Raw genomic sequence first — 14,929 nt, 5'->3', positions numbered from 1 at the left:
AACAGCAAGGGGTGAGTAGGCAGGAAGAGGGCGAGATTCAAGGTTGCTCTCAAAGCCTTCATGAAAGTAGGGCCTGATCCATGACTGCTCAAGTGGAGGAAGAGCATTTCAGGTTTTTTCTGAAAACCACGTATGCATACCCAGACCATCTGTCTCCCCCCCTACCCTGCCGTGGAAGAGTCTGTCCTTGGTCTCGCCAGGTCATGTCAGAACCCAAGAAACCCAAGTGCACGTAAGCCATCCTCGATCATGAGAGGGTGCCTCAGGTAGAGGTGAATCCGGGCACCTTTACTTTATACTTTACTGTAGAGAAATAGCACAGAAATAGTCCCTTCAGCCTTCTGAGTCCGTGCCGACCAGCGATCACCCCTTGCACTAGTTCTATCCTACATCCTAGGAACAATTTACAGTTTTACCAAAGCCAATTAACCTACAAACCTGTGCGTCTTTGGAATGTGGGAGGAAAGCAGAGCAGACTCATGCAATCACAGCGAGAACGTACAAACTCCATACAGACAGCACCCGCAGTCAAGATCGAACCCGGGTCTCTGGCGCTGCAAGGCAGCAACTCTACCGCTGTGCCACGGTGCCGCGACCTCTCCTCACACCCACTGTGTCCGGCCAACCTCAGCTTTTGCAGATGAACTGGACTCTCAAAAGTACCTAATTTCTCTCATGTCTTAAAATGGCGATTCACCTATTCAGGTACCACTGTGGTGTAGTCGTATGGGACACAATTTGACACTGATTTCAATTATGGTGCGGTCACTCAGTGGGTTTCAATAATTCCATCTACACTTCAGAATGGCTCATAAAAGCTGCTAACGTATTGAACGATTTGTCCCGCCCCAGTCATTCCTTCTTCCCCCGGTAGAAGGTACAGAAGCTTGAAAGTGTGCACCACCAGACTCAGGAACTGCTTCTTCCACTCTGTTATCAGGTTTCTGAATGGTTCTTCCAAAAGCCCGGGTATTGCTCGATTCACCTCTGCTGACATTGGACTTTGTCTATGGAACTGATGTACCACAATGCTGAGGATATTCTGCACACTGAATTCTCCCCTTTGCTCTATTGTACTTTAGTTTGCCGTGATTGTACTTATGTATGGTATATCTAATCTATTTGGATAACTTGCAGAAAAAAACTTTTCAATGTACCTCACTACACATGACAATAATAAACCTAAACATAATTAGACATCCATAACGTTAGTGTTGGGCCAAACTATGGGTTAAATTCATGCCAACCTTTCAACTGTCATCTACATACTAAAACTTGTTTGTTATCTTGTTTGTGACTGAACTTCAGCCAAAACGGTGCACGATAACGTGACAATTTTAGGCCCACCTCACTCACCATTGTCACTTTAGTGATAATGCAAGTAGTTTCATTGAAATCGGTGTTATATTTTTTAAGTTATTCACATTTTAAAGTTTAAAAGGAGGGGAGGGGGAGGGGAGGAGGGAGAGGGGAGAGGGGGGGTTGAGGGGAGGGGGGAAGGGGGGAGGACGGGGTGCTGCACCAATGCAGGAGAGGTTTGGGCCCCACTTTGTCTAGTTTTACTTAAAAACATAAATTAATTCGTAAACAAAGGTTATACATGTTGAAAACATAAGCAAAATAAACCATCTATCAATCTATAACATAACCAACAATATTCCATGGAGATTCAAGGAACTACAGATGCTAGTTTACAACAAAAAATACCACACACACAAAGTGCTGGAGTAACTCAGCGGGTCAGGGAGCATTCCTGGAGAACATGAATAGGTAACTGGTTGGTACCTTTCTTCAGACCCCCAAAAAGTTTCTGGTTGGGACCTTTCTTCAGACCCATAATTGCATATTAGCACAGCGCTGTTTAATCCTTGAAGGTTTCATAGGGCAACCCATGCGATCTGATATGTTTGAGTAACCGACCCCCCCCCACCACCAACCTCTCCCCCCCCCCCCCCAGCCTCTCCCCCCCCCCACCACCAACCTCTCTCCCCCCCCTCCCCAGTCTCTTGGCCAAGTGTTCTCAATCCCATTCAGCCCGAAATCTGAAGAAAGGCCCAGACCCGAAACATGGTCCATCCATTGCCTCTCCAGATGCTGCCTGTCCCGCTGAGTTCATGCAGCTGATGCCCCCATTCAGGCCGAGTGTGGACACGTTCACGTTCACGTTCCCCTTGATCTTGCTCTGGCGATGAAGACTGAGAGCAGAGCAGAGCAGAGTTGCGGACAGTGGAGGCGTTGCGGGCTGCGGCGTGTGTACACCAGGCTCGGGTGGCAGTGAGATAGTTCAGGGCAATGGGTCCCAGTGAGATCTGCATGGTGAGGTCGCTGAGCCGGGTAACCAGGAGTCACTGCTCGCTTGCTGCCTGCCTGCCTGCCTGCCTGTGTGTGTGTGTGTGTGTGTGTGTGTGTGTGTGTGCATCGCTCCCTCCAACTCCCCTGAGAGTGAGTGTTGTGGAAACAGGCAGAGAGAGCCCTGGGCTCCCGACACCAGGGAGGGCGGGTGTGTGCTCTGCTCCAATGCATTGCATACGGTGCAAGAGTTGGCGTGGAAACCCACTGCGGGGAGATATTGTGTTAAAGAGCGACCTCGCTGATCAATATCCCCAGCAAGGTGTTGGCGGCAGTCTGGCCAACGAGACGGCGATAACAAAACCAGCAAGATGCGAGGAAGAGTCGGGCTCGGCCGGTGGTTTATCAAAGTACATCGGGGGAGTGGACAGGCAGGCAGACGCCTGTATGTCCAGTGCGCCCTGGATACACTGGGCAGGAGCACGGATACAGGTGAGCCCACATTCACCGGGCATGACCCCGGCTTGTATAAACTGCAATTTAGAAGGATGAGAGGAGATCTTGTCGAAACGTATAAGATTATTGAGGGGTTGGACACGTTAGAGGCAGGAAACATGTTCCCAATGTTGGGGGAAGTCCAGAACAAGGGGCCAAAGTTTAAGAATAAGGGGTAGGCCATTTAGAACTGAGATGAGGAAAAACTTTTTCAGTCAGAGAGTTGTGAATCTGTGGAATTCTCTGCCTCAGAAGGCAGTGGAGGCCAATTCTCTGAATGCATTCAAGAGAGAGCTGGATAGAGCTCTTAAGGATAGCGGAGTCAGGGGGTATGGGGAGAAGGCAGGAATGGGGTACTGATTGAGAATGATCAGCCATGATCACATTGAATGGCGGTGCTGGCTCGAAGGGCTGAATGGCCTCCTCCTGCACCTATTGTCTGTTGTCTATTGGCTCTCTCCGCCTTCAAATCACCCCGGCATATGCTTCCCCAAATGCAATTATCCCGCGACACATCCGCGGGCACTTGGAAGTTTATTTTAAGACTTTAACACTTTTTTATGTGAATGTTCAAGCTTCGGTGAGACCTGGTTGCTTTGTGGTTATAGTAATATATATATATATATATATATATATATATATATATTTAATGATGTTGTGGGGGGTGAGGTAATAAATGTCGCGGGTCGGTGTAGTCGCCTTCTGTCTCAATCTTCTGTGTTCATTCGTTGATCAAACGCTGGGGAAGTGGTTGCTTAAAAACGCTTCCTTGATGAAAACTTCCCAGAAAGCCAGAAAGCACAGTGGATTTTAAGAAGCTCTGTCCGTGGAGAGAGAGGGTGAGTGAGGGAGGGAGAGAGAGAGGGGGGAGTGAGAGAGGGAGGGAGGGAGGGAGGGGAGGGAGGAGGAGGGACGGGAGAGAGAGAGAGAGAGAGGGAGGGAGGGAGGGAGGGAGGGAGGGGGAGAGAGAGAGAGAGGGAGAGAGAGAGAGAGGGAGGGAGGGAGAGAGAGAGAGAGAGAGAGAGAGAGAGGGGGAGGGAGAGAGAGAGAGAGAGAGAGAGGGAGGGAGGGGGAGGGAGAGAGAGAGAGAGAGAGAGAGAGTGTCGGATGTAACGTTTTGAAGGGCACTGTCCTTGGATCTGAACCGAGGGGGAAAAAAGTTGTCAAGTTTTTTAAAAGACACAGAGAAACAAGAGGGGGGGAAAGCGTGGAAAGGCCGAGGGTGGAAGGCGGGGGGGGAGTAAATGACCAAAGACGTGAGAGGCAACGTGAAGGTGGGGGGCGATGATGACACAGCCGGGCAGAACGGTCTGTCGGTGGGGGAGGCTGAATAGTGATGCTGGACCTCAGCATCTGTGGAAGGAATGGGCAGGGGACAGGGGAGGGGGAAGAGAGGAGATAAAAGGAAAATGGGTGATCAGAGATGGAAGATGAGTGTAGGAAGGAGGGGGGGGGGGGGGGATGTGTGAGCAGGGTGACTAAGGGCCAGATGGGCACACGGCAGGCAGCCAGCCAGCCAACAGTCGCTTGACTTTTCCTTTTTGTGTTCACTTTAAATTTCAAGTTTCTGTGTACCTTGTGCGTTGTGACTGTCGGCAGACCAATTTCCCTCCGGGTATGAATAAAGATTTATCGTATCGGATGGTGGGAGACGTGGGTGGAGTAGGAGGGATATTACATGAAACTGAAGAATCCGATGTTCATACTGTACATTTGGTCAGCTACCCAAATGGAATATGAGGCGCTATTCGAAGGTATTTATTCACAAAATGCTGGAGTAACTCAGCAGGTCAGGCAGCATCTCGGGAGAGAAGGAATGGGTTTATTCACAAAATGCTGGAGTAACTCAGCAGGTCAGGCAGCATCTCAGGAGAGACGGAATGGGTTTATTCACAAAATGCTGGAGTAACTCAGCAGGTCAGGCAGCATCTCAGGAGAGACGGAATGGGTTTATTCACAAAATGCTGGAGTAACTCAGCAGGTCAGGCAGCATCTCGGGAGAGACGGAATGGGTGACGTTTCGGGTCGAGACCCTTCTTCAGACGTCTCGACCCGAAATGTCACCCATCCCTTCTCTCCTGAGATGCTGCCTGACCTGCTGAGTTACTCCAGCATTTTGTGAATAAATACCTTCGATTTGTACCAGCACCTGCAGTTATTTTCTTATACTAATATGAGGTGCTATTCCTTCAGTTTGCGTGTAGTCTCCTCTGCACGCAAGGAGGAGGAGGAGGCCTGGGACAGAAAGGTCGGCATGGGGGTGGGAAGGGGAGTTTAAATGGTTAGTGACCGGGAGATCCAGCAGGCCTCGGCAGAAAGGCCTTGACGGAAAGACTGAAGACTGATTTTGGCAAAACAGTCGCCTCATCTACGCTTGGTCTCACCAAAGTAACGGAGGTCACGTTGGGAGTCACAAGCAAGCTGGAGGAACAGGTCTTCACATGCTACTTTAGTTGCTTAGAAGCCTACGGTATGAACATTGAACTCTCCAATTTCAAGTAATACCTCCCATACCATCTCTCTCTCTTTCCCGTACCCCCACCCAGGTACACACCCATTTCTACCGCAACACCCCATCTCTGTCACCCTGCTCCTTTCCTCTGCTGCCTGTGCCCAGCTCCCATCTCAGGTCGTCAATTTTCCTTTTATCTCTCCTCGTTCCCTTCCTCCCCTCCCCTTTGACTTGTACATTTCCCCTCTGGCTGTACATTTCATTCCTCATCTTCTCTGACAAAATCTGACACAATTTTCACTTCTAGCCTTTGTCACTTACTCCACCCATCTGCTAACCAACCCAATCCTTTACCTGTATCCACCTATCCCTTATCCCTTACCAAGCTTCATCCTGCCCCCACTTCCTTTTTCCAACTTTCTAGCCTCCTGCTCCAATCAGCTCAAAGAGGGGTCCTGACCCGAAATATTGCCTGTCCATTCACTCCTTGGACTTGCCTGACCCACTGAGTTACTCCAACTCTTTGTGCTTTGATCAAGATTCCAGCATCTGCAATTTCTTATGACTCCATGAAGCTGAATAATTATCCCAGTTTCCAAAAGGTCATGGTCATACAGTGTAGAAGCAGGCCCTTTGTCCTTAGTTGCCCACGCCGACCAACCTGCCCCATACATACTAGTCACACCTGCCCGTGCTTGGTCCATAACCCTCTGAACGTATGCTATCCATGTACCTGTCAAAATATCTCTTAAAGGTTTATAATAGTACCTGCCTCAACTACCTCCCTCTGCAGGTTGTTCAGATTGTTACCCTACCTTTTGTTTAAAAAAAAGGTTCCCCTCAGGTTCCTATTAAATCCTTTCCCCCTCACCATAAAAAAAAAAGGTTACGAGGGCACTTGGTCAAAATCTAAAGTAGAGTTTGTGAGTTGAGTGTAAAATAGAGTTCGTGAGTTGAGTGTGCAAGGCTATAAAATGCCCGGCAAAAACTGTGCTGATGTTCCAGAAGTATTGTTACGACGTTATGTTTTTATGGAGTGACATTTGTTTGATATGGCATGTAATAATCAATTGTAATTTTTTCAGACTTTCAAAACTGTGCACAGTACTCCAATTGTGGTGCTCTACAGAAATTGGCTTGCTGTGAAGGCCAACATATAGTATTTGCCCTTTAACTGGATGTTTGCATTATTTCCTTCCCAGTTATGACAAAGGGTCTTGAGTCATCTTCTCTCACCACAGATGTAGCCCGACCTTCTGAGGGTTTTTTTCTCACATGCATATAGGTTTTTAATTTTTTTTTACTTGATTGCTTTAAGTGATTAGACAATAAACAATAGATGCAGTAGGCCATTCGGCCCTTCGAGCCAGCACCACCATTCAATATGATCATGGCTGATCATTCTCAATCAGTACCCCGTTCCTGCCTTCTCCCCATACCCCTGACTCCGTTATCCTTAAGTGCTCTATCTAGCTCTCTCTTGAATGCATTCAGAGAATTGTCCTCCACTGCCTTCTGAGGCAGAGAATTCCACAGATTTACAACTCTCTGACTGAAAAAGTTTTTCCTCATCTCCGTTCTAAATGGCCTACCCCTTATTCTTAAAATGTGGCCCCTGGTTCTGGACTCCCCCAACATTGGGAACATGTTTCCTGCCTCTAACGTGTCCAACCCCTTAATAATCTTATATGTTTCGATAAGATCCACTCTCATCCTTCTAAATTCCAGTGTATACAAGTCTAGTCGCACCAGTCTTTCAACATATGACAGTCCCGCCATTCCGGGAATGAATAATTCATAATATTCATGTATCATAATATCCAAAGCTTTTTGTACATCAACACTCCCCCAATGAGCACCAATGGTGAGATATTTCCACAAGAAATCACATTTTTCGGCCAACTGCTTAACAGCATTGAAGCATTTATTCACAAAATGCTGGAGTAACTCAGCAGGTCAGGCAGCATCTCAGGAGAGAAGGAATGGGTGACGTTTCGGGTCGAGACCCTTCTTCAGCATTGAAGCGGACAGTTAATCCTGCTATAACATTGTCTACCAAAATGTTATGGATCATAATTTCTACAAATTACGATATGTAGAACTATGTAGGCTCACACAAAATGTGAATGCTAGTCTTTACAACATATATATGCAAAAGATTTCTGAGATTTCAGGAAATTCCTGCCCCCCCCCCTCCCTTGGACCGCGGGCCCGGGAACGATACCCTCCCTCCACCCCCCTCTCATAGGAGTTGAGCACCATTTAAATAATTGGCTACTTACCTGTTTTTATTTTTTTTATTTTAATGAAGTAGATGACTTCATGTACATATTCGCATTATACTGCTTCTTTTAAGTATTTGGCCACTCACTCGATTTGTGTGAGTCACCGTGAAGCTGACATCCCCTTCACATTTCTAATTCCTACCCAGCGCAGTATTGTTGGCAAACTTTGAAATGTCACATCCTGATTCTGTTGATGTGTGTAGAGGAATCCAAGCTCTGACGCCGATGGTAACCCACTAGTTACCGTCTTCCACTGCAAAAACAACACCCATGCCTTCATGCTCTGTTTCTGGTCTGTCAACTAATTCCCAAGCCTTGACAACATGCTAAAGTTGTGAGCTTCAATTTTACACGCTAACCATTTATGTGGGACTTTGTCAAATATTTTCCAAAAAATCCAAGTACATCGCATCCTCTGATATTCCCTTATCCATTCTACCCAGTTAGATTCTCAAATCTAATCTGGTAGACATACAGTTTAGTTTGACATCACCATTGGCACAGACATCATGACACAACAAACTATCTCCACTGGTCTGTATTGGTACGGGTGTCAGGGGTTGTGGGGAGAAGGCAGGAGAATGGGTTTAGAAGGGAGAGATAGATCAACCATGATTAAATGGTGTAGTAGACTTAATGGGCCGAATGGTCTAATCCTGCTCCTATCACTTATGGACTTCTGTATTCTAATGTGCAACAGTTGCAATTCCTGAATTTGTTCCTCAAATATTCATCATTCCCTATCCACCATTATGCTTTTAATGTAAATCTCTAATCCACAATATACAATTCACACCATGAACTTTAATAATTTCCTTTGTTTGGATGTTGGTCCCTGATATCAGATTAATCTAATTAATTTTCCACCTTAATGAAGTATTCTATTTCTCTTCCCTGGTTGAGCCTATATGATAAGATTATTAACAAACGCCTTGCTTTCCCCAGGAGTCCCGGTTAGTCTCTTCCCTGGTTGGCCATTTAATGTACTGAGCTACAGATCCACTCCAGGAATTCTTCCTCTACAATATTAATGCTGATTTGCTTTGACTAGTCTACATGTAGTCACCTCTGCAACACTCTTGCTGCATGCATCTTTGATACCCAGTTTGATGCTATCCCTTGCATGCAGGTACAGCACGCAGTGAAGAAAGCTAATGGCATTTTGGCCTTCATGACAAGAGGAGTTGAGTATAGGAGCAAAGAGGTCCAACTGCAGTTGTACAGGGCCCTAGTGTGACCACACCTGGAGTACTGTGTGCAGTTTTGATCTCCAAATTTGAGGAAGGACATTCTTGGTTTTGAGGGAGTGCAGCGTAGGTTCACTAGGTTAATTCCCGGAATGGCGGGACTGTAGTTGGTTGAAAGACTGGAGCGACTGGGCTTGTATACACTGGAATTCAGAAGGATGAGAGGGGATCTTATTGAAACATAAGATTATTAAGGGATTGGACACGCTAGAGGCAGGATGTTGGGGGAGTCCAGAACCAGGGGCCACAGTTTAAGAATAAGGAGTAGGCCATTTAGAACGGAGATGAGGAAAAACTTTTTCACTCAGAGAATTGTAAATCTGTGGAATTCTCTGCCTCAGAAAGCAGTGGAGGCCAATTCTCTGGATACTTTCAAGAGAGAGTTAGATTGAGCTCTTAATGATAGCGGTATCACAAAATGCTGGAGTAACTCAGCGGGTCAGGCAGCATCTCAGGAGAGAAGGAATAGGTGACGTTTCGGGGCGAGACCCTTCTTCAGACCTTGGTGCATCTTCTCTCCACCCAGACTGTTTCTGTCTACCAGAATGCTGTCTGGATTCGGGGTTATTATCAATAGGAAGAGGTTGGACAAACTTTAATTGTTTTCCCTGAAATGTAAGAGGTCGAGTGGAGACCTGATAGAGGTACATACAATTATAAGAGGCCTGGATAGGGTGGACAGTCAGCATCTTTTTCTCAGGGTGGAAATTTTAACATTTTTTAGGAACTTTAACATTTTTATTTTGTACCATGGACCAATTGCCATTTATTTCTTGCCAAGACCCTATTTGTTAATACACATTTTTTGTTTTTATTTTATTTTCCTCGTTAACATGATATGGTTAACTTTATCCGAATCACTTTCACTTTCAAGGGAATGCAGATGCTGGTTTACAAAAGAAAACACAAAGTGCTGGAGTAACTCAGCAGGTCAGGCAGCATCTCAGGAGAACATGGATAGGTGATGTTTCGGGTCGAGACGCTTGGTGGGGAAAAGATGGAAGAGAGGAGGGGCTGGACATAGCCTGGCAGGTTACAGACCGACACAGATGAGGAGGGTTATTTGATGGGCTGATGGGTTGACAAAGGCTAGGGATGAAAAGGCAGAATGTGTGAGATAAAGGGATTGAATGATACTTTATTATCACATGTACCTGAGTACAGTGAAATTCTTTGTTCGCCTACAATCCGGTAAAATCATACGCACCTCACCCAGGCTGCACACAAAGAGTAGCAAATTGTTTCAAGGTCAAAGTTTCAAGGTCAGTTCATTGTCACATGTACCAGTTAAGGACAATGAAATTTGGGCTATAGGAAAGAATGTAGGTCGAGGAAGAGTGAGGTGGGGGAGAAATGAGTGTGAGTCCAGGTGGGGTACAGGGAAGGCCGGGGGGGGGGGGCTGGAGGGGTGGTAAGAAATGCGAGGGGCTTATATGGAGCAAGAACAGAGAGGGGCTGGGATATGTACTTACCTAACATTGGAGAATTCAATGTTAATACTGTTGGGTTGTAAGCTACCCAATATGAGGTATTGTAACAATAGTATTGACTGAAGACCATGTTGTGTGATGTTGTGGGAACATATGGATACTGTTCTCAGCAGTAGAGTGCAACTGGAACCCTGGCTGGTTCGTGATGCTGACAGTGCACGGTAGAACGATGTTTCCACACTGACACCAACATTTAAAATACTGCAGGTTGTGTGCTGGTTCATGCTGGAGAATTGAACAAAAATCAAAATCTACTGTTACATAGATGCACAGATGCAGAGACAATAGGTGCAGGAGTAGGCCATTCGGCCCTTCGAGCCAACAACGCCATTCAATGTGATCCTGGCTGATCATCCACAATCAGTACCCCGTTCCTGCCTTCTCCCCATAGCCCTTGATTCCGCTAGCCCTAAGAGCTCTATCTAACTCTATTTTGAATGCATCCAGTGAATCAGCCTCCACTGCCTTCTGAGGCAGAGAATTCCACAAATTCACAACTCTCTGTTAGGTTCAGGATAGAAAGATTTCAGTTTTAATCTGAATAATTTGTGGGGTTTTTCTGGTTATGCTAATGGGGAGGAAGGGGGGGGGTCAATCATAAGCTGAGTCTGAAGAAGGGTCTTCAGACCCGAAACATCAGCCATTCCTTCTATCCAGAGATGCTGCCTGTCCCGCTGAGTTATTCCAGCATTTTGTGTCTATCAGAAGCTGAAGAATATAGCTCCCCTTTCCAATATCCCATACGTGATTTCCAGAATGGAAATCTTGTTCTAGGATGGAAATATCAAATACTAGAGGGCATAACTTTAAGGGTCAAAGTTTAAAGGGGCAAGTTTTTTACACAGATAGTGGTTGGTGCCTGGAATGCACCAGGGGGTGGTGGTGGAGGAAGATAAGAGTTGGTCTTTGTACCAAGTCTGGCACAGACATTGTGGTTCAAGGGTCTGTTCCTATGCTGTACTGTTTAATGTTCTGTGTTCCATGTTAATCACAAATATGAACTGTCAAAGGGACTTGCTTTTACAACAGGCTTTTTTTGCAGAGCAATTGACAAATTTGTTTTAAGGTAGTGACTCCACTGCTGAAGTATTTAATTGGATGTGATGAGATATTCGATGAGAAGTTCATGAAAGGTGGTATATAAATTGCAAGTTTTTACAATTGATGATAGCTTCACTCATCGTTTCAGACAAACCAGAAGTCGTATTAAATTGTCACAACCATATTTTATCTAAAATCTCCATTAAAATACAAGTACCTTGGTTGCCTCTTGCAGATTAAAAAAATTAGAACTGTTACATTTCATCTATTTTGTATTATTCGTGTATAAAATATGTTTGTAGTATTTCAAAAGCAAACAATACCATGGCCTAGAGGTCACTCCTATTGAAAAGAGAAGCATTTGGGACCAATTGATGATTGTAGCACACAGGGTTTAGCAAAAATGGAAAATTATTGTTGAAAAGTAACTACAAACTAAATTTGGGGACCTTACCAGCACAACTTTAGGTGCTGTATGATCTGTGAATTCTGACCATTTTGGCTGTTCTCGAAAGGAACAGTAGGAGAAGAAAATAATTGCATTCCTGTCATCTATTGCCAACCTTTCCACCTTTCAACGGACCCTTAAGGCCAAGATAAGAATGCACTTTTGAGAACGGGTTTGATCCTGACTACGGGTGCTGTCTGTACAGAGTTTGTATGTTCTCCCCATGACCTGCATGGGTTTTCTCCGAGATCTTTGGTTTTCTCCCATGCTCCAAAGACATACACGTTTGTAGGTTAATTGGCTTGGTATAAATGTAAATTGTCCCTAGTGTAGGATAGTGCAGGTGTACGGTGATCGCTGGTCAGTGCGGACTCGGTGAGCCGAACGGCCTATTTCCATGCTGTATCTCTAAAACTAAACTAAACTTTAAAACTTTGTTGGTGCCAGAAGCATGGTGACCCTTTGTGTACTGTCTCGGTGAAGTCTACTGCAATCACTACAATTGTTGCACTTTTGTACTTATCTATAATTGTGCTTATCTATAGTACGATTTTACTGGATTGTATGCAAAACAAAGATTTTCACTATACACTTGACAATAAAATATCATCATCATCTCCCATCATTAACTGGCAGCATCAAACTGGCTTCCACCAACTTAGTTAAACTAATTGGACAACTAAGTGGGATAAGTTTTTTCCTGACCTACTGACATTTCATGATATTAATATTACAATATTAACATTGCAACTTTTAAGTCATTCTAGAAGTAATTGAAATATTTGCTTCAATCATAATTCTCCAGACTTTTGCAATCAGCATATTTTGGAACACACACAAAACAGAGCAAGTATCATAAATTGCCTATTCATTAGCTGCATGATGTAAAGCCTCACAAATAACCATCCATCTCACAAAGTCCTGGCATAACATGGACATTCATCCATCACACTGGGAAGATGAGCAGTGAAAATAAAAACCCTATTGCTGACAATATTATAACACAAAGCAGCTTCACCTTTCTTGGCGTGCACTGGACCTCAGTTTATATTTTATTAGTGTAAAAAAACTAAAGATATACATAGGACATAGCTTAATCTCACAGCACAATCTCACAGCCACACATGATGCCAAGTGAAACTAATCTCCAATGCCTTAATCTATACCCCTCCATTTCCTGCATGTCTATGTGCCCATCTAACAGTCTCTTAAATGCCACTTTCATATCTCCCTCCACCACTCCTTTTGGCAATGCATTCCAGGCACCCATAACCCTTGGTGTGTATAAAAAAAGTAAACATTGCCTTGCACAGCTCCTTTAAACTTTACTTTAGAGACACAGAGAGGAAATAGGCTCCTCAGCCCACCAAGTCGGTGCCAACCGGTGATCACCCCATGCACAAGCACTATCCTACATACTAGGAACAATTTACATTTACAGAAGCCAATTAACCTACAAACCTGTAATATCTTTTGGAATGTGGGAGGAAACTAGAGTGCCCAGAGCAAACCCACATTATCACAGGGAGAGTGTACAAACTCCGTACTGACAGCACCCATAGTCAGGATCAAACCCAGGTCTCTGGCACTGTAAGGCAGCAACTGTACCGCTGCGCCACTGTGCTAACCCTAACCTCTCACTTTGAGGCTTTGTCCTCTAGTAAGAATGTATGTAACATACCAGTAATGCAAAACCGCCTGTGCTTGTGTAAAATGATCTATCCATGAATTAATTAGTTAACAGGGTCCTTTTTCCAGAAGATGTTTGTGAACTGCTGCACATTATCATTAAACGACACATTGCAGGGGACACTCTTTGGCCCATCGTACCTTGGCCTGTTTTATGATGTATTATTCAATTTGGCCCCACTAAGCCCAGCAATTTTCTTTCATTTCAAGAGTTGATCCAATTCAATTTCTGAAAGTTATTAGTGAATAGGTTTCCATCACTTTTCAGAAAGTGTATTCCAGATCACAGGAACTCATTGGATAACAGAAGGATATTCTGTATGTCATATTTTGGTAACCAGAAGAGACTCAATTAAAAAGCCACTGAAAAGCAGTTTCTTTATTTACAATGAAAGATTTCGATCTTATGCCAACCCAGTTGTTTTAGTCTCTCTCTTAACATGCAACAGTATTCTTTTCATTGTGGTAAAACTCATTGGCAGACTGATGATTGACATGGAAAGGAAAGGATTTGAGGGATATAGGCCAAGCGTGGGCAAATGGGACTTGCTTAGATGGGGCATCTTGGGCAGCATGAACGAGTTGGCCAAAAGGACCAGTTTCCATGCTGTATGGGTTTATGATTCTATGATTAAACAGATGATCAAAGTCAGATGTCCTGAATCAGCTGCATTGCATCCTCTCACTTACTCTTCCTCACAGCACCTCTCTTTCATTCCCCATCTCAGTTTTATTCTTGTTTTCTGTTTCCATCAACCCACTGCACTGTTGGATTCTTGCAGTACAGAAATGAGGTTAAAAAATGTGAATATGAAATTCTGTACAATGAAGACCTTTGTAATAATGGCAGCAAAAGAGGTCTTTGATTATATTGGCTGTTTTGCTGAGGCATCATGAAATGTAGATGAGGCCATTGGTGGGGCATCTGGTCTGTGCCGACCTGTTCTAGAACCAAGTTATGATGCAACCCAAGAGTAGGCTTTCTACGGTGTATAGAAACATAGAATCATGAGATGAGGAAAAACTTTTTCAGTCAGAGAGTTGTGAATCTGTGGAATTCTCTGCCTCAGAAGGCAGTGGAGGCCAATTCTCTGAATGCATTCAAGAGAGAGCTAGATAGAGCTCTTAAGGATAGCGGAGTCAGGGGGTATGGGGAGAAGGCAGGAATGGGGTACTGATTGAGAATGATCAGCCATGATCACATTGAATGGTGGTGCTGGCTCGAAGGGCCGAATGGCCTCCTCCTGCACCTATTGTCTATTGTCTATTGAAAATAGGTGCAGGAGTAGGCCATTCAGCCCTTTGAGCCAGCACCCGCATTCATTATGATCATGGCTAATCATCCAAAATCTGTACCCCATTCCTGCTTTTTCCCCATATTCCTTGATTCCGTTAGCCCTAAGAGCTATATATCTCTCCCTTGAAAACTGCAGAAGTCTGTAAGAGTCATTGGAGACATGTTGAATTCCCTCAGTCAGCTCAGGAAGTGCCTT

At 44.7% G+C, this 14,929-nt stretch overlaps 1 protein-coding gene across 1 annotated transcript in view; it reads left to right on the top strand.

The window, feature by feature from the left end:
- Positions 1-4,447: 4,447 nt before the first annotated feature.
- The window catches only part of skor2 (SKI family transcriptional corepressor 2), an 83,231-nt gene continuing 72,749 nt past the window's right edge, over positions 4,448-14,929 (top strand). Inside the window, exon 1 of the mRNA XM_078409368.1 lies at positions 4,448-4,538. The gene's annotated coding sequence lies outside the window, so the exon portion shown is untranslated. The remainder of the gene's footprint in view (positions 4,539-14,929) is intronic.

This window comes from Rhinoraja longicauda, chromosome 1, assembly GCF_053455715.1.
Source record: "Rhinoraja longicauda isolate Sanriku21f chromosome 1, sRhiLon1.1, whole genome shotgun sequence".
Lineage (NCBI taxonomy): Eukaryota > Metazoa > Chordata > Chondrichthyes > Rajiformes > Arhynchobatidae > Rhinoraja > Rhinoraja longicauda.
Note: the sequence above shows the minus strand (reverse complement) of the source record. Positions and strands in the feature narration are given on the sequence as shown.